Raw genomic sequence first — 20,458 nt, 5'->3', positions numbered from 1 at the left:
TATGTTTTCATGAGTCATTTGCTTCTTTTCTGTAGCTAGTAGTAATATTATTAATGCCTATAGTCTAATTAAAGCCCCAGATTCTGAACTTCCTGGGGTTTTATATACAATAATTCCACTGTCTTTTGATGAACTTGCAGTAATTTTAATTTGTACCAGTGCAGTAAGCTTGACTTACTGTCAAGGTATTTTAACTGCAAATATACTGTTTAGGTACTGTCTTCAGGGGCTTCTTTTACTAACTTTTTAAGTGTATGACAAAAAGAAAATTAAATCAGTGTGAATGAAAACGTGCCATTACTTGGATAAACAAAGGTGTTTTCTCCTCATTGCCTACAGACTGCAGCAGCTTTCTGGACATTACAAAAGCACGTTCACATTGCTACAGCACCTAGCTCTGACTTGTATCACTGCTAAAATAGCTGTCAGGATAAGCTGCTAACATCTGCAAATCAAAGTTTTAAAATTGGCTGGTTCCATCTTCCTCATTTGTAAATGAAAAAAGGCCTGTGCCACAGGAGTACATGGATCAGATCCCCTTGAAAGCCTGGAGGCAGAAAATGCCTCTTGGTTTCCACTTAAGTGATGTTATGTGCTCTTAGCAAACCTTACTTATACTGCAGGGTAGCAGTAGCATTTTAGAGGAAAAGAAAAAAAATCTTTATATAAATCTTAAAGAATCAATATATTTTTTTTTTAAACGAGAAGTGGTATCAAAGTCTGCAAAATCACCTTATCTTAGCAGCTGCAATAAGTAATCCTAATGATAAAGCAATAAGTAAAATTATGCTGAGTGAGGTCACAGTAACTTATTAAATCCTGCTTATTATTTTGATGAGCCTAACTTAGGCGAGTTGAGCTAGTGAAGAGTTTGTGAGCATTCATTAAAAATGATTGCAATGATAATACAAGTAATCATCATTAGCAATGACTGTGCTGTTATCTCATTAAAAATGTTTTGTTTTTAATGTGTCCTACTTCAGTCACAATTGTAGCAGGGATGGTTGATACCGTTTAATAATAAAAAGTATGGTTGGCTTACATAGTAGGGACCGAAGCATTCAGCAGCTGCAGTGCCTGGTCTGAATAGCCTTACTGTAGGTAGGCTTTGGTAGTTTGACTAATTAGAAACAGGTGGAGTATTTGAACATTGAGGGCAATAAGAAATATGCTGCTTCAGGATCTGACAGTTAACGATCATAAGAAGATCATTTGCAGCAGCTGGTAATGAAAGATGGGATCTCTATGAGCAGAAAATTATGTGTTTGGGGATGGAAAAGGGCTTTCATTTTTAACCAGTGCAAAGCATCTTGTCAATCAGAGGTTTGCATTTTCACTTAAACAAAAAGGTTTGGAGGCAGAAATATATCTATCATCTAGCAGCTCTGCCTTCTGGCTGACCTTATCTGCCCACTGCAAACATATCTGTGACTGGGTGGCTCAGCGCTGCCCTTGCACACCCAACCTTTCTGCTCTAGGTTTCCAGCTCAGAGCTTGGCACTAGATGGAAATTAATGCAATGTCTGATGGCATGCAGTGACCTGTATGACAGCATCATATTTTGTCACTTCTTCCAGCAATGCCCTGATAGAAGTCTTCAAAACAAGCAGTGCAGTGTTGCGAGAGACAGACTCCTGGAGTCTCCTGCTGCTTCCTGGGGTCTGTCCCTGGACCTTAACCCTTGTGCTCCATCGCCCATCCCCATCCCTCTGTGACTGGGCTGGAAGCAGTGCAGCCACAGGAAAGGCCCTGATATGGGGGACACCTCACCTTGTTACTGCTGATGGCATTTCAGCTTGTGTTTACAAGATGTACTAACTCAAACAATGATAAGATTACACTTTTTTTTTTTTTTTTTTTTTTTTCAAATATACTCCAGCATAATATGCTTCAGGAAAAAGGAAAAGCAGCAAAAGGAAGTAATGGGACAGAATCAACTGGTTTCTGGGTGGATCACCTGAATCTTTCACTTCAAGTGAGTGGACCAGGTGTAGTGGAAGGGTTTGGCATTTATAGTAGCAAATAGTAATTAGAACTAGTAACAACAATGAAATCTTAGCTTGGGAGCTTTGGATTTAGTTCATTGCTCCTGGATTTTATTCACATAGCAAGCACCTATCTGTATCTGTCCTTATGGCGATTACTGCATGGCTGCTGCTGGATCTATGGCGATGGCTCCTGCTATCCTTCTTGAGCCCTATTAACTTTATTTACAGCAAGCGTGTGTGGCTAGGGACATCTTGGTGCACGGCTAGTACCTAGAGGCATTCCTGCTGTGTGGCAAGAGGTCTCCTGGGTGTGCATGTCTTTCTCTTTTTAACCCTCCCTAGTCAATTTATACATTCTCAGCGTGGTGGTGAATATAGCTCTTCTCCAGTGTTCTGACTTCAAATTTATGAATTCTTTTTTTTTTAAAGTGAGATGAGTCTATTCTGAGAGACTCCTGAGCTTTGATAAGACAGAGAAACTTCCCCAACTTAGGGCTGTGGTTGATTAAAACATTACTAATAGTGTGCTATGGGATATGAACACCAAAGTATATGCTCTGTCCCATGCTCAGTAGCTATTTCATGTATTACATAATGATTTCATATTTTCTTGATACAGAGTTTCTGCTTCTTTGACTTCTTTCTAATTTCTTAGAGAAGTAATATTTTCATTTGGCTATAGAGAGTTGTGATGAAAATAGTAATTTTGCAGTGGGTTAAATATGAAAAGCCATAGATTTGTTTTAGCTGACAATGCAAGGACAAAGTCTCATGTTTCAATTTCAAATAGCTAAGTTATAGCTTTATGGGAGGTTTGTATTGGAGATGCTATGCAAAGCACCAACAAACCACTAAGTACATTGGCACTACCAAGAGCTTGTCTTGTAAGTTAAAGAAGTCTTCATAGTTCTTGAAATTTGAGAAGGAATTGTGTATTCCAACAATGAAAGTGTTAGTTGCTATTTGAGTTTACATTTAAATTTCTGAAAATCTAGACATTTTTTCTGAAATTAAACATACTTTATAAAATATGATATAGTTTTATCATTTCTTGAAAAATGGAGTGGGATTGGAATGTTCTTTTTTCATTAGATTCTTTCATTGTGAAATACTAGGATGAGTTCAATTACAGAATGGCAACTGTCATTGCAAAAATCAGCTTGAAACATTTTCAGTATTTGTTATCAACTTAGGTAAACTGGCTGTCAAAATGAATTACAGCATCATATCTGATCCACTAAGGCAAAATTTTGTTGTTACTGCCAACAAAGGTTGGTGTGTAGAGGAAGTAGGAAGCAGCCCTGAGGAAATGCTGAAGCACCAGTCTTCTGGTAAGAAGAGTGGCTGCTGGTACACCATTTTTGAAGTTGTGAGGCTGTCATAAGTATTTTGGAAGTTTTAAAACTACATGTCTAGAAACCAGTAAAAAGCTAGAGATCCAGCAGCTCTGGTTGTCTATAAATACTTAATATCACAAGACAGGGTCTTCCTGGTTGGTCCCTGATAAGGCTGCAGCCAACATCTCTTCTGACCCACGACATGCCACTTGCTGGTAATATTATTGTGCTGTGTATTCTAGATGAATGACTCCTCTTGCATCGTTTGAATAAACGGATCCTGTCTGCTAACATAGCTAAGAGCATTTGTTAGTTGTAAATGATTTAAGAGACATTCTTTATGGAATAGTTATTTTGAATGTGCTTGTGGGTTGGAAATATTCATGTCAATAAAGAGCAGCAAGGGGAGCAGCTCTAATGGAAGAAAAATAAAGGAAATATAATTAGCATTTAATGATTTATTAATGGTTCATAAATATATAAACAAGATCGTTATACTAATATCAACAGTTCTAGGCAGTTAAAGACAGAAAATTGCTGGCACCATGTATTTGGATTAACGATGAAAGCCCCAAACCCAGCTCCAAGCTGTTGGAGCACCAGGGCTGAGAGTGAGGAGCGGAAGATCCTGAGATGGTTTTTGTCCCTCTGGGTGCAAACAGTGCCAATGGGGACAGCAGAGATGAGTTTTGGATGGGGATTGTGGTCAATCCAGATAGCTTTCCTCATGTAAAAGCTCTTTCTTTATTCCTGAATTATAAAGTGCAGGAGACGAGGCTGTCCACCAGAGCAAGCAAAGGTTTCATTTGAAATGTAATATATTTTTTCCCTATCTGGTCTGGCTCGAGGTTCTGCAGTGCCACGAGGACAGCAAACTCTTGTGTAAGCTCCTGCTGATGATCAGTGTGCCCTCATTATGCTCAGACAGAGGCAAGAACATGCAGGCAGCTGCCTGTCTGCATGGGGATTTGCTTCTGAAAGTAGAAACAACATTTTTTATTGTTACTTTGGATAATCTCACAGCACTGGAAATTCCTCCAAGAGCAACTAAACAGTCTGAAAAGTAGCTTTGAGTTAATTAAGCGGCTAAAAGATACCCGTGGTCACGTACAAATACACTGCCTTGGGCATTAGGCATGGCCCTGCAATATTTGTTTCAGGAGGATGCAATTACTCTGCTCATGGAAACTTTCTCCAGCCTCAGGTGACCGAGAGGGCTCTGATGAATAAAATAAAATGACCAATTAGGATGTGTAGGTTACTTAATGAAGTAAAATTTCCATCTTATATAAGGTGTTTCTTCCAGGCCACCAGCTGACAGTGTGATGCAGCTTGCGATGACTCAGTGAGTCTGAGTCACCACACAGTATTTGACCCATCAAACAAGGCAGCGGGCTCATCTGGTGTTAAATGCCCAAGCCATGGCTTGTAAAGAGAAGTTTTGCAGCAGGGTAATTACGCCAATAAACCAAGATGATGTTGTGTGTTTCTGGAGCACACCTCCGCTTGCCCAGCAGCGGCTGGCTGATGGCAGCCTGTGGGCCAGGCTGGGCTCTGTGCAAGGACCCTCAGCAGTCCCACAAATGATGCGACTGCTGCAAAAGCTCATAACTGGACATAAAGGGGATGGGGAGATGGGGGAGATGTGAGGAAAGAGCAGGTACACCACTCAGGAGTCACATCCAGAAAAAACTTGGATGTCATGACCATCTCCAAGGTCCATGTGGAAAACAGTTTTCCTCAGTTTGCTGGCTGCAGAAGAGAGAAGCCACATGGAAGCAGCTGGCTGTGGCTCTCCCATGTCAGCAGCCCTTTCTGAGCTGTTTGCACAGTTATTTGCTGTTGCCCTCAGCATGTAACAAATGCAGATGAACCCAAACTGAAGGGGATTTTGCACAGTCCTGTCTCTCTGGTGCTGCAACTATCTGCTACTTCATCTGTCCTGAGAAAAATAAATACAGACAGCAGGGACACTTAGGTTCATGATTAATAGGTAGAATCATTACAAAGTAAATATTAATGTGTCACTACACTGAATTTAAGTTGTATACTATCCAACCTATGCCCCAGCCTACAAGCAAGGCAGACTTGAAGATTTTTATTATTGTCATAAATGGGACACGTGGGAAAAATTAACAACATTGTTCTGTTTAATGAAAGTCCAGGTTGATACCAACAAGAAATCCTGCAGTGATGCAAGCTTAACTGGGCAGTGCTTGTGTCCTGGGGAGTCAGGCCTGTTATAAGATCCTGCTGCAGAATTTAGGGAATAACATGTTGTGTGCCAGGTGGTATGCGCAGGATGCTCTTAGATACTGTTTGATATTATGGATGTTCCAGTGAGACAAATTTGTGCCATTCCTCTTATGAAATAAGCAGGGATCTATCGTGGTTCAAGCCTCATTGACAAAATTGCCAGCTGAGGTAAAATAATAGCATTGACTACTGGGGATGAAGAAAAAATGATTATTTTTTTTTTAAATCTCATAAATGATTTGCAGAGATTAAAGTTAGATAATTCATATTAAACATAAAAATTGAGAGAATAAATAAAACTCACTTTTAGATCAATTAAACAGAATCCATCTGCAGCTTATAATAAACTTCAGACAGCAACTTGCAAAATGCAATTTTGGAACTATGATGTATGAACAAGTGTACGGGCTGTGTAATCTGTTCTTGCAGCTAATGCTGGACTAGGAGGGTGAATAAAATGGATCAGCTCATTCTATGCATTTCCACTTAAATTCTCCTTAGGGTATCTATGTTTTTGGAGTTGATATATTGCTGTGGTTGTCGTGGTGCCTGTCAGGAATAGTCCTGCATTTCTGCCTAATTGCCAGGTCTACCTCTTGGTAGATATCTGAATTTAAACCACCATGAATATATCTAGAAAATGCTTTCAGAGAGATGAGAATATTAAATATATATATATATTTTTTGGATGGTTTACTTTTTTGTGAAGGATTAACACTTCTCAAGGAAATGTCAGAACTTTTTTCACTTATCAAAATTCTTACTTTGTTCTAATATTATGAAAATCTATAGATAAAAGCCATTTTTGTCCAGTTCTAATCATTAAGGCTATTGGTGCAAGCTTGTATAACACAAGCAGTATATTGTGCACTTCTGAAGCACTTTTTCCATTCCTGCAAAGAGCAGGTTAGTTTTCAGTCTGGCAACAGCTTCCTCCTGTCATGAGAAAAATTATTGTCAAAACATACAAAGCAGTCGTGGCAGGTGTCTGGCCCTGATGATCTCAAACCATTACTAAAAGGTCAAGGGCTAAGACTTCAGTTAAAGATAATATTTTTTTTTTTATGCATATCCCTTGCAGAAAGTTTGACACTAGTTCATGTCTGAAGAAAAGTGGATCTCTTCAAGTTGTGGTGTCATATCAGGTTTGCCTATCAAATTGTTATGTCATGTCACACAATCTGACATGACAGAGCTAGCTCAGCTTCACATGTCACAGCATGATGTCACTCTTGGAAGAGCTAAAAAACATTTATTTAAGCCAAGTCTGAAAAACATGGCTTGAGGAAAAAATGTGTGGGATGAAGGAGAAAGTGGATCAAATGTTTTTATTAATCTTTAATATTGGAATATAGGCTTGCAAACTTTATCACTTTTGTTTAACACTTTACTTGTGTGTGTATCTATGTATTTAAATTGGGTTACAGTGGCCTAAGTCAGGCTTGGGATCTAAATGGCCAGAACTGCTGACCACATGAATGCTGAAGGCACCTGATGAGAGGAGGTGTAGGCATTAAGGCTTAGCACCTGGTAGGAAGGTTTGGGAAGATGCTTTGTAAAACTAGGGTGGTTTTGTGGTGGCATTAAAGAATAGAAACTTCAGGAGCCTCAGCTTGAACTCTTTGGGGATTATATCCCTGTTCACACTGCTCTGAACACATTCATTACTTTTCTACCAAACCCCAGAATTTTACTAAGCGTCACTTGAACGCTAATGTTGAGGAAAATTGCCTGAATGATAGTAATGATGTACAATTACAATAAATACATGGATGTAGCTGGGAGCTTGATTTTCTTTTTCTATTTCTTAGTTTTATTATTCATTAAACTTGCTGAGCCCAACTTCTTTCACTTACATCAGTTTTACTACAGTCTTTACTGATGTTACCTTTACTGATACCAGTGGAGTTCAGCAGGCATAACAAAAGTAACTAAAAGGAGAATAAATTCCACATTAATTAGCCAGCATGCATGATTTTATGCTGCTTAATGACTCTTGTAATCACCTACAACTGTATGAAGTGAATGGCAATCATACCCAGGCAGAGCTATACAAGAACACATACCTCTCATAATAAATTCACCCATCTTATACTTTTTTAATAGAAAAGACTGCACTGTTCTCTAAAATCATATCTAGAGTATAAATGGTGACAGGGAAAGGAATGATTATAAGCAGCCCTCTATGAGCTCAGACTGGTTTTTACCCAGTAGAAAGTGCTATGAGCCCCAAGCCTGTCCTCGTGCTTTAATGAGCCTTTCCAGGCTGGGAAGGATTGACAGGGTAAAGCTCTTAGGACCTCATCTAAAGACCACTGAAGCAAGCAGAAAGATTATCTGTTTACAGCCCATTATACTTCAGTTTTGTACGGCAATTCCCAGGCTTGCTGGTTTGTTTTATTTTTCTTAACAAGACGAGAAGGGTTTGCTTTGGAGGAAGAGCTTCAGGGTTCCTCGCACTGAAGAAGAGTGCAAGCTGGTATCTAAAGATCTTTGGACCAGGGTATACAAACAAGTCAGGATCTACTACATCAGGCAAAGGCTTACTTTGACATGCGCAAGCTGAGAGTTTGGTTCAAGCCCAGCCAAACACAGCATTTTTGTAGGAAGGTGGCTGCGTTCTCTGTTGCTGTCTACCAGGTATTTATTCATGGGGGTAGGGAGGATCATGTCTAATCATGCCCCTCAGGAAAGTCCATAAAGATATTTCACTTTAAGTACAAGTGCAACCTGTTACTTTATATTCTGTCTATAGGTGTTTAATCCTACATGATTTTGTCTTTCTGGTTTTGGAAGCATCTGTCAAAGGCTCCAGGACAGACCTGGACTTTCAGTGAGTGGAGCCACCAGCACCAACAAGATATCAGTCATACCCAGTGTTTAGAGATGCTCAATTACACAAATGATCAATAGAGACAAATCAGTACTGAATTGCACCCAGATTAGACCTACATGCAACACTACATTTCTGATAATTACTGACAGCTTCTCTTGATTTTTTTTTTTTACCTGCAATCAAGCATATCACTGTTCTCTATTTTTGTTTTTGATAGTGAGAAGAAAATTAAGGTTGTGCTAGGTTTCCAAATGTTATGGAAGTGATTCCCCAAATACCCCTGAATTTCAGGGATGTCTAATGGACTGTGTGTGCATGAAGTTCCCGTCCCCATCTAGCTGTGCTGTCAGTGAAAGGGTGAAAGGGAAAGTTCAGCTGCTGAGGATACAAATTAAAATGGTTTCCTCCATTTGAAAAGATGTGGAATTTTATACTAGATTGAATTTGACACCATACCACTAAAGTGAATATAATTCACTGTGATCTTCTTGCCATTTAGAACCAATGGCCCATTCATGTGTAAATGCACAGAGTTAAAGAAGAAAAAGCACGACAAAGTAAAGACAGACTATAATGTCATCTGTATCTAAGCAATCAGCTTCATTGTGTCCCTGTGACAAAAGGAAGAGTAAATATTAAACTTAAAAAGGACCACAGTTTTACAGTCGTTCAGGAGTTTAGGTTTTATTACAGAATATATTCAGCAGCTGTATTTTTGAGTGTGTGTATATCAATCCATATTATAGAGACTGCGTGAACAGACTACAGAGGCGAATTCACTGCTTAATACTGAGTCACACCTACTACAGAGACAGAAATTAAGGATCCATGTAAGGAATGATTGTAGATGATTTCACTCCCTTAAATAGAAATATTACCTATACCTGCCACTCTGGAAATAGCACAAGATACTAGAGATACAGAGGAGCTAACTCTTTAAGCCCACGGAATCTGTGACATCCCCATCCAGTGAAGCCTGCCACAAAATCAAAAATGTGGAGTGGTGCAGGAGGCTGGGCTGCAGGGACCTGATCTGGAACCAGCCCAGCTGAGACTGCCTGCAGCCACTTGCCTTCCCTGGTGCAGGTTCTGTCCCTGCTTCTTAGTAGTTAAAATGAGCACGTGTACCAATGGGCACCTAGTCAGGTCTCCTATGTTATTTTCCTTGGCATGCCAACTCCCCTGTTCTGCCAAAACTAAGAAAAGGAGTGCTTGCTGCCCCCAGTGCTTGCTGCGTCCCTAGATCCCATTGATTGTAGGCCCGGGCCAAAATGATTTGCAGCTCTTGCAGACTTGCTAAGTGCAGCTGCATTGTGAATTGTTTCATTTTCAGACCTGTTTTGTGAATAGATTCAGCACTTACACTGTAATGCCAACACCTTTTTAAATCTAGATTGCGAAGGTTTCTGACAGATGTGCTGGGGCTCTCCTTAAACAGCATCCCGAGACCCTCAAACGCAAATGTTTACAGATTCTGTGCCTTCATTCTAATGTCTTTTCAAGTAGTTACTAAATGTGTGTTTCCAGTGGTAATCTACAGCACACTAGATGAAGGTTAAAGGAGAAAATATACTGACTTTTACATTCTAATGGAATTATTGATCTTAATTGTTTAGATATATGCCCATTAATCTACTACAACAAAATATCCATAAAGACTTCTTAATTTTAAGCCTTTTTTTTTTGTCCTCATTTAAATCTCAGGACAAGGTGATTTATATTGGGGAAAAAAAACTAACACTAACAGTAAATTTACATGGTGACGCCACCTTGAGAAGCAATAAATCAAACGCAAACAGCATGCAAATCTTTCTTGAGCCTGCAACTTCATTATCTATGAAAATCCATAAAAAGTGTATTTTCTGTTTATAGCTAAGGAGTAGTCAGAAAGGGCTAAGAGATCTTGTATTTTAACACACTTGAGAACATCTATTCATCATCATCTCTGCAACATTCTGGATGAGACATTTAATAAGTCTCATAACGTTTTTCTTGGCCTGTAGTTGAGAAACATTAATGATGCTTCAGTTATATTTAAAATATTAGTAATTAACCATGCTATTATAAGGCCATTACATTCTCTTCATAGCCATAGCTATTTTTAAAAATGTGTATAAGGTATTTCTCTGTTCAGATATTCAGTAATAATGTGCATCAGGTGCAGTAAATATGCAGTATGTTTGCATTGCCTGAGATGACTCAGTGAGTGGGGAGTGATGTGATGACCCTCCTGTTTTGGGTAATGGGAAAATAAAGGTAGAAAATGTGGGCAAATAAGAACAAGGACTTTTTTTTTTTTTTTTACTGGTTTGTGAACTTTCAATAGACTCACTCTTCTTTATGCCATAATTACATTAATTTCTGCTGAAATCTTTGAACCTGCAGTCTGAAGGAATGATAAAGGAGGACAGCCAGAGCTTTCTCTGCAGCTTTGACGTCTCCTGACGTGCTCTCTTTCAGCCTTTTTCTGCTCTTTGTTTTGCCCCTTCATTCATTTATGGTGGTATGATGACAGTGGTAGTGTCGCTACAATTTTAGGAAAGGCTTCTATTTCTGAACTTAAACAAAAAGAAAGAAAAAGGTTTTTTAGAATACGTATTGAGGACTAGGAAGATTAAGAAATGGTAGGTAGCCATCGACTTAATGCTATGTTAAGTGCAATTGGTGCTGTTCAGCAACTTTAGAGGAATACAAATGTAGCATGGGTTTACCACATTTTAAGACTGCTGGAACTCCTAACTGTGGCAACTTTTGGTTTCATTGAGTTTTCCACCAGAATTGGCCTCTGCATCACGGGAAAAGAGGCTAGGGACTGAACTATGAGTTTAGGGTCATTTCAGTTCCTAGGTCAGGGAGGGTCAAAGGTGGGTAGGAAAAATACAGAGAAATAGCCAATTTTGGGATGAGAAACTGCCAGTGCTGAAGATAACTATTTGACATTAATACAGGCAGCTTGTGTTTAAATGTGACGACAAGGTAAGAGAAGGTTATAATTGAATATAAAATGTTAGAAATATATTAAATCTCAAATTATATTGAGAACAGTGGTGCTACAAGAACTTTTTTCAGGATTCAACTAATGAGCAATATGGAAAATAAGAGAAAATAAATTTAAAAGGAAAGCCCTAGGTGAAAATAGAAGATGCATTATATACAAATTACAAGACATCTAATAATGCCAGCTTTTTAATTGCTTCAAAATGTGGACGCATTTGCATTATTAGGCTGGAGCCATATGTTTCTTCATGGGACCTGACAGCCAATGGATTCACTTATGTGCCTTATTCCAGAGAATGAACCAAACAGTGCTGCTTATCATTTATTCATTAGTGTTTACTGCAAAAGATTTGATCAGCTTTTTTTTTTTTTTTTTTTTTTTTTTGTGAATCTTGATTTAGACTTTTTAAAAGGAATATTGCTTGTTATTTCCATTGAGCAGTCTGAGGCACAGTATGTGTGGTGCTATATGTCATGGCTCCCTTAGTGGGTTGTCTTCAAATCTCAAAGAGTTTTTCATTTGCCTGCAAGTTTCTTGAAACCTTGTGTGCAGGACAGAAGTTTCTGTCTACTTCCAGATAGCACAGGCAGAGAAGGAGATTGTTATGAAAAACTAAGGAGTTTAACAGTCATTTGATCAAGGACAAGGGAAATCATCCTCAAGTAGAACATGTCGGTGTTCTTGATTATTGATTGGTATTTTTGAAAGAAAGCAGAAAGTTTTATGGATTTTTTTTTTTTTTAATTTTGAATATTGATCCATTTTCTACGTGTGACAGCTCACTCATCAGATTTGTTAAGAACTAATAACATTCATGAAAGAGAGTCTCTTCTTGCAAGAGATCCCCTGTGAGAGAATACGCTTTTCTGGGAAAGAAAAAGACTCTTCAGAAATGTCCTATGAAGAATGAGCACTATGGAGTGTAGTGTATGGAGCAGCATATAGTGTAAGCTATACAATATCTGCCAGGTTTAGTTAATTTGTGACCTCATTCTGCATGTGGAAAATTGCTGTGGTGCAGGGAGTAATGCTTTTAGTGCTCAGAGGCACTGGCTGCAATTGCCGGTGATATTTGCGGTGTTTATGAACATCATAATGAAGAGGGTTTCAGACAGATCTTGAACTCCTGTGATCTTGCCTGTTCAAATTAGGTTGTCAGTTAACAGGTTATTTTATTAATATGGCTGTTCAAATGTGTATTTAATCAATGTATAGAAAGCCTAACCTATGAAGCTCAAATGAAGATGTTGTCCTGGTTAGGGCTCCATCGCAGGGTAATTTATTCCGTAGTTCACATGATGATGTAGCTCTTCCGTGGACTGACAGCTGTGGCCTTTTGCTCGTGTAAGGTGAGTCTGGAGTCTGAACCCTGAGATGACTTCTGCATGTCCTGACTTTTCATGCCTAAATTCTCTAACCATTCTGCATAGATGAACTAAACCCATTAAACTCCTGGAAAGGGAAAAAAGTAATTATGCAAGGAATGTGAATAAATTATTCATGATAATAAATATATTAAATTAAAGCACTTTAGATCAGATGCAGGCCAACTCACAATGTGTGTGCTGTACAGCAGTGAAGTTGTATGAACACAGATCGAGATCCCCATCCATAACAAACAATGCAGTCTGTTACATTTTAAGTCAATGGATTTGCATTCATTTGTATATCATTTTCTGTTGAAGAGTCAATCATTTTCTGATGTTTGAGCAAGTTCATGGTATGATATGCAAACATTATAAAATTTAATCAGATGGCATTAGATTTGTTGAAGTAAACAAACCTCAGCGATAATGACAGGATGTTATGGATTTTTGATCACTTCTGTCATTTAAATTTAGTTCAGTGTTGTAGAGCTCATTACTGAAAAGAAGATGGTGATGTGTTCTGTGAGAGGTTATGGTAGCTTAGGACAAATCCCTGACTGTTGTAGTCAGTATCTGGTGAGAAAATCAAAAACTGGACATATCACTGGTATGCACAATGCCATAGACTAAAGTACACCAGGAAGTTTTGCTGGTTCCCAGAGTACATTTTGCATTGATCTCAACTGACATACATGCATTGTGATGACTCTTCAAACACTTATAGGAAATAAGGTTGGAAGTGATCCTTAATGGTAAGTGTTCAGTTACTGATTTTCTAAAACTTGCAGATAGGCCTGTAACTCCATCAAATGAAAGAGTATCATCAGTGTTATATTACATGATAATGTTGAAGTACTTGACTTATTAGATTTATATTATTTTTCTAAAAACTGTATTTTAGATTTATTAAGTTAAAAATTAGAAATGTACATGCCTATTTTTCTGCTCTTTGCTTATCGTATAGTAACAAATGTCAGTATTTCTCCAGCTTGTACACCAAGTAGAGTGGGTGGTAAACATATACTTCCCACTGAAAACTAGATTCATCATCAATGCTCTATTTGTTCTTAGTATTTAGTTTCTGGCCTGGGGCAGGGAAGTTACCTAGAAATGCAGGGAGTGTGCTGGGATGGCTGGGTTTGACTGCTCTTCTGCTGCAAGGCAAGGACTTTGTAGTGCATGGGGCACCGTTACTCCTGCTGGTCCTGGTAAATCACAGCTACTGCCCATGCAAGGGGTCTTTGTGGTGCCACATGGTGCTCCGCTGCACCCCGTGTAGATCTGTGTTTTCACCCGTGATAAATGTAGTTTGTCACCAAAGTCTAGGTGTTGTGTGGGAAGTGATCAGGAAAAAAAGTACAGGTAAAATAAGGGCTTTTTTTTTTGTTTGGAGGGGGGTTGACAAAATTTTGAGTTGTTTGTAGTTACGTTGACATAATAATTTCTAAGTACCCCTAAGGGAATTTAAAGTTTATCCTAAGTGCAGTGAAGGGGGGAAAAAAACAAAACAGCAACAAAAAAAAACAGCCTTCAGTGGTCTATTACATATGCTGAAGCACATGTGACATTCTACTCAAGAAAAGAGAGTGGCTTTAAAAAGAATATTTCATTTGACTCCATTTGCAATGAAGAATGGGGAGTGAGAGTAAAATAAATAGGACTATGACAGGAATGGGAAGATGTGATTTATATTGTGGAATAGAAAAACGTAAATTCTTTCCAAGATACTAAAAAAGCTTTGCAGATCAAGACACTGAAAGGAGACCGTCCTTCCTCCAGTTTGGTTGTTTTGTGTAAGTTTTAGTCTGAAGTCGCTCGTGGTACATTTGAAAAGGGAGCAAGGCTAGTGTGCCTCTGTAATGCAAAATAGAAGTGGGCTGTTCATCATTATCCTCAGAAGAAGTATATTTTAATGTTAGGCTGATTTTTCTGCATATTATATAAAGCCCCATTTTTCAAGAATTAGAAATGTGAAAATGTTACATTAAATGAGACACTGAAATATTTAACCCATTTTCAGAGGAGAAGAACAAACACTTAAAAAGGAAAAAAAAAAAAGCTTAAAAAAATTGAAGAACATTCACTAGCTATCATGCCTCAGATATCAAGTTATCACTTCTCCAACAGAGCCTGGTGGGCTGCTGGGGAGCTGAAGAAGCCAGGTTTCCCAGGGGAGTGCTTTGTGGGGGCATGGGGATGCCTTCAGTCCCTCAGCTGCCTTTTTTCCCATGTAATGGCTTTTCATCAGAAGATGGCAGCAGAATCTTATGAACCGTAACACTTTCTATGCTGCCTTTCCATTGTTAGGGTGCCAGGGACAGTGTGAGGGATCCGCTGGAGCCAGCGTTGACCTGTTGTCCTTCTTCAGCTACCCCAGACAAAACCATATAGATCCTCACTCCAGGCATATCAAAGGCAGTGGGCTACTCTTCTTTCCTTTGATCAGACTGCTATTATAAAAATGCTTCATAGGGGCTCTCTTCATACCACCTGCAAAAGCAGACTCCGTGAGTGTCACTAAACCAGCTGGAAAGTGCAGTGCTCAGCTCAACTGGGGAAGTCAGTGGCTGCCCACTTCAGCCAGGGCAGCTGCAGCCTCCTGGTGTTGTGCAGCTGATTTCTGAGGACAACAGCCTGATTCAGGCTCCTGTTCTTCGGCTGGACCAGCCATCCTTTTGGTGGTCTGTCTTGTGTGGGACCACGTGGGGCTGGCCACACCTTGGCTGGTCCATGGAGACTTCTTGGTGTGGGTTTGCAGACGGGTGCCTTGGGTGCCTGGCTCCTCACACTCATAGCCCAACAAGCCCAAGTGGCCACTGGGCTCCATCTTAAGGTGTCAGGAGCCAAAACACAAATTTCTACGTGCCAACGTGGCTCTAGTCTCTGCCTTCCAGACATCAGACTTTATTTTGTTCAAATATTTAATGCTGTAGTTTCACATCTGTGTGTTTCCTCAATGCACAGTATTTGAATTCTGCAAGGACACTAGTGCTGTGGTGAGGGTGCAGCTGGAGCAAGCACTAAGTGTTTGCTGGTTGCTTTAATCTCTTTAATCTATTTGTTGGCTCGTAGTTGCTCTTTGGGAACTGAGTGCTTACGTTAGAGCTGAGGCTTTCCTGGAGGGGTTGGGCTGCATACTGATGTCCATCTTCTTATAGGAAAAACATAACCAGAGGTATCACTTGTTTCTCCTACTACAGGAAGCAACAACTGCACAGACCTTACCTCTGCTGGTGCTCTATAGAAATGATGTTGAATTTTTAATTATGTAAATAGGGAATTATATTTTTGTACACCAGTGCTTAACACCACCTTAAAAGTGATTGCATGTTATTAATGCAGAATTCATGATTTGGTCCCACTATTGTTCAGTTTGTTCAATTCCTAATTCTTTTAGAATAACCTCAATAATAAATATTGCATCTCCATATAGCTTTCTGGGCATCTTTCCTCTAAAGAAGTTTCTGTAACTTATGATCTGTAATTAGAATCCAATTTAATTATATGTTGTGCAAACAAATGCTTCTTGAGCAGGGCTTTGTTTTTATGCAGATGCTAGAAACATAGATGAAGCTGTGGGTTATAGGAAATAGCTCGGAGGTGAGGGCAAAGAGTCTTCAGAAGTGATCGAAGTTACTGACAGATGAATGTAATCTGCCATATGGACTGTGTGGCATCATATATGGTGTCTAAAAGATGTATGTTAGCTTGCATAGCATAAGTCATTTGATACAAACTATATATATTTTGACTGGTTAATGACATGTTTCTGTATGAAACTTAGCAAATCAGAGACAGTGTTTGTACAGTTCCTTTCCTTTAGGATATGCCAACACAAAAACCTTAACTAAAAATTCTGAAACATTTTTTTTTTTTTCCAGGGTTTTCTTCATATGCTCAGAAAGATGCATGAAAAACTTTATCAACTGTATTATTAACTTAAGGCTAATTCAGACTCATTTTTGCCTTGAACATGGATAATTTGAGACTGACCTGATGATGGTTAAAATTCTTTCTTGTTTAGCTGAAGGAGCATGCACTCATTTCATTAACTTCTTGCAGGCAATATTGGAAATTACTTAATTTGACTTTGGAAGTGACTTAATTTGTTGAGATTCATGGTAAAGGTTTTTGGAAAACTGCCTGCAGCAGGAGGTGCATGTAATAGATACAGATTTCTAGCTTGTAGGCTATGGTCGTGTATGAATTGATCATATAAAAAGGTCTGTTTCTTGGGAAGGTCTTCAGAGAATGCAGTGAATTTATAAACTCACAGAAATGGACAAAAAAGTGTGCCTCAGACTAGATTCAGTGACTTCATATGCACGTTTTTCCCCTACTGCTGATAAAAATGTTGAAAAAAAGGATGGCATTGGGCCCAGGTGATTAATAAAGGGCAAATAGTTGACTTTAGAAAAATTTAGCTGTTCTAGTTATTTTTACTGAACAGTAATTGATTTCCTCCATGAAAAATGTCTGAGTGCTGTTCATCATTTCAGCCGAGACGCGTTAGCACAGCCAGGACCATGTCGGTGCTCCCAGCTGCAGAAGGTGTGCTCAGCAGACGGATGGAGCGAGGGCAGGCAGGGATCCGTGTCAGCGCCTGTGCCGGGGTAGGAAAGCAATCGTGTGGTGGCTCTCCAATACTGCTTTGTGCAAAGGGAACTGCGCAGGAAACTCACTCCAAGGACTAGTGCTTAAATGTACTCTGAAATATTAATGCAACCTCATTTTCAGATGGCAGGACTCTCTTGAATGAAGCCATATGTTGTACTCGTGGGGGACAAGAGGCAGCTTGGTCTTGGCTTGGAGAAATGTGGTGATGTTGAGAAGACTGACCTGAGTCAAGTTCAGGTTTTCAGCAGTTTTCTCCTCTACTTTGTCCTTTCTCCTTCAGATTTTAGAAGACAAGACATGCTGCAAGAGCAAAGAGGTTTGGTTTTTTGCACCATATCACGCACCAAGCAGTTAAACCCCACAGATTTTTAGGCTGCTGCTGTACTTTTTTCCTCCTTTCAAAGGACTAAAATTGAACTTTCTCCAAGTGAAAAGCAACAGCCCAAATTGATAAATTACAGTAGATATAACCCTGTGTTTTGTTATTAAGGCTTGGTGTGTTCAGCCTCAGTCTCCCTGGCACAGGGAGGATCATCCTGCCTCCTCTCAGATGTCTGCCCATACCTCATGGCAAGTCTCCTGCAGCACCTACCAGCTCAAGCCTTGTTTGGGCTGTTCCTGGTCTCTTTCATGATGAGGCACATCTTGCATGTGTTACATCCATCAGTGAGAGGGCACTACGTGTAGGAGAAGGCTGACATCTCCTGGTTTTACAGAGGCATCTATGGTGCCTCCTGCAGGGGCAGTCTCCAGGCTGGCTGTGGCATGGTGTTGGTGGTGATGCAGATGTAAGCTCTAGCAGCTGCCAGCCCTTCTTGGCCAAATATAGTGACTGTTTAAGCCTACCTCTGTCATTCCTCTACTCTGGTTTGCATGAGGTGCTGTGCTTTTGAGATTATTTTAGGGCTAGCTGCCTCACAGTTGTATTTCTAAGCGCGGTCAGTCATCTCCAGGCAGCGTTTTGAAGTGTGCTTGGTTTGTTGAGACACTTTTTGAAAACTGTAGGCTCTTATAAATCCCCAAATGGAGATGCAGGCAAGTTGTGATGATAAGCGTCTTTGCAGCGTCAAGTATCTCTCTGCAAATTGTATGTCTGGCTTTTCCTGCAGCATCACAGGGAAGTCCTGCGGGGCCCTGTGTTCAGGGGAGGTGTCTCTTCCTCCCTGCTGACAGCCAAATTGCACAGTGCCGTGGATAATTTTATATTCAACGCTTCTCTAATGTTGCATTTCCATGTAAAAAATTGCTGTCTTTGCCCCTAGGAACATTATACAGTGGCCTGAAACTATGTTCAATAGTCTTAGTATTATTTCATACCTCTCACTGAACAAAACGAATGATGAGTTGCTTGTCCCCAAACGGATGATGAATATGAAACACTACAACAGAGGTTGTGAGGACTGATGGATTTGGGCAATGCCTTTTTTATGATTTTCTCTGTAGCTAAGTTCTATTCAAAACCCTTCTATTCAGCAACTCACCTGCGAAAATTAATTGCGCTGCTTTATGTATGTTGGGCTAATTTCCATATTTTACACTACCCTTTCTAAAATGAGTTAAAAACCCAGTCACTTTAGAAATCACAACACGAGGAGGTTGGGAAACTACCATGCAAACATTAGTTATCATTTCTGTTGAAATATTTCATATTAATGTAATTGACCGAGAATTAGGATAATTTTAACAACATATGGCAATTATGACTGGAAATGTTTGAGATACTTCTGATTTTTTTTATATCATGGCTGTAAGTGTTAGGAGAAACAATGTGAAATTCCTCCTGAATCGAACTATTTATTTATCTCCACTGGATAATTTCCTGCAGCCTAAGTGAACTATTAAATTAATCACACCATATGTAAAGGGTAGCATTTGCATTGGTACAACCAATGAATCATAACCAACAATTTACTTTTTATAGCTGAGATTATAAGAGAACATACCGTATATTAGTAAACGATCCACAAACATTTCTTCTATGAATGATAGCTGTACATTCAAAAATTTTCATCTAGGATAATAAAATAATCCCCTCTCCCTCAAGCCCCCTGGAAAAGCCGTGCCACTTGGTGCACCCTGGTGAGGAATTGCAGCTTTCAGCTGGTGTGATGCTGTTGTGGAGCCTCCCCAGCCACATGCACTCCAGCTTGCTTGCTGGGTAACCCTTTGGTTTGCTTTTAACTCATTCAGCATAGGTGTCTACCAGGTTAATCTGAGGTTATTTTAGCATTAAAAAGAATATATTTCAGAAAAGTCTTTCTAGACCTTCTCTAAAGAAAAGCAGTTGCATGAGAATGGGTAGTTAACAATAACCATTTAAATTACAGCTCTGCGAGTCTTATCAAATATAACAGGCTCAGCCCACGATCTCCTTAAATTCTAATATAAATTCAGAGGTTTTCATTAATTATTCCTTTTATTTTTGAGAGCCGATGATGGCAGCAGCATGAGGGATGTACTGTGCACGGCTCTTCCCATGACTCACTTCTGGCCTTAAGCAAAGCACTTAATGCGTCTGTGGCTTACCTGAAAAAGGGGACAGCGCTGCTTTCCTCCATGATCGAGCTGGTGCCAGCTTTCCTGAATTAATGTCTGAAAGATGCTTTGAGTTCATAAAATAAAAGAAGCCTTGGATGACTTAGTATTTGCCAGAGAAAATCATAATCTGCTAGCAGTTAGTGCAAAGGTGTTTGAGACATTGCAGTCACTTTCTGTCATATGCAGGGAGGTCCTGAGTTTCTCAGAAAATTGGAGGGATAATTCATTATATTCTGAGTTAATGTTAGAATCAGAGGAGGATGGCAGCTTGATTTCCTTGTGTGAGAGGCAGATTATCCACCTGAAATCAACTCTGGTGTTCTCTCCGGGAGGTTGTGATAAATGACAACTGCTTAGCAGCAAAATGAGGAACGTCAGACGTTGCTGGTTGCAGACATGCTGCCTTGGCCCTGCATTTCTACTTGGTGTGCACAGCTGACCAGGCTGCCTCTCCAACACAGCTTGAGTCCACCTTAAGGCTTGCACATGCCCCATGGAGGTGACAGCGACCCTGGTGAAGA

The 20,458-nt window shown here is 39.6% G+C and overlaps 1 long non-coding RNA gene across 2 annotated transcripts; it reads left to right on the top strand.

Annotated features, from left to right (window-relative positions):
- The first annotated feature begins 1,869 nt into the window (after positions 1-1,869).
- LOC118171437 lies at positions 1,870-19,256 on the top strand. Of its 2 annotated transcripts, none has more exons than XR_004753204.1 (2): positions 1,870-1,988; positions 17,282-19,256. It is a non-coding gene; the product is annotated as an uncharacterized LOC118171437 (long non-coding RNA). The 2 variants fall into 2 exon arrangements; XR_004753203.1 differs by having other exon boundaries at positions 1,876-1,975.
- Positions 19,257-20,458: the final 1,202 nt, after the last annotated feature.

Source organism: Oxyura jamaicensis, chromosome 9 (genome assembly GCF_011077185.1).
Source record: "Oxyura jamaicensis isolate SHBP4307 breed ruddy duck chromosome 9, BPBGC_Ojam_1.0, whole genome shotgun sequence".
In the NCBI taxonomy this organism is placed as follows: domain Eukaryota; kingdom Metazoa; phylum Chordata; class Aves; order Anseriformes; family Anatidae; genus Oxyura; species Oxyura jamaicensis.
This window is presented reverse-complemented; position numbering and strand designations above follow the sequence as displayed.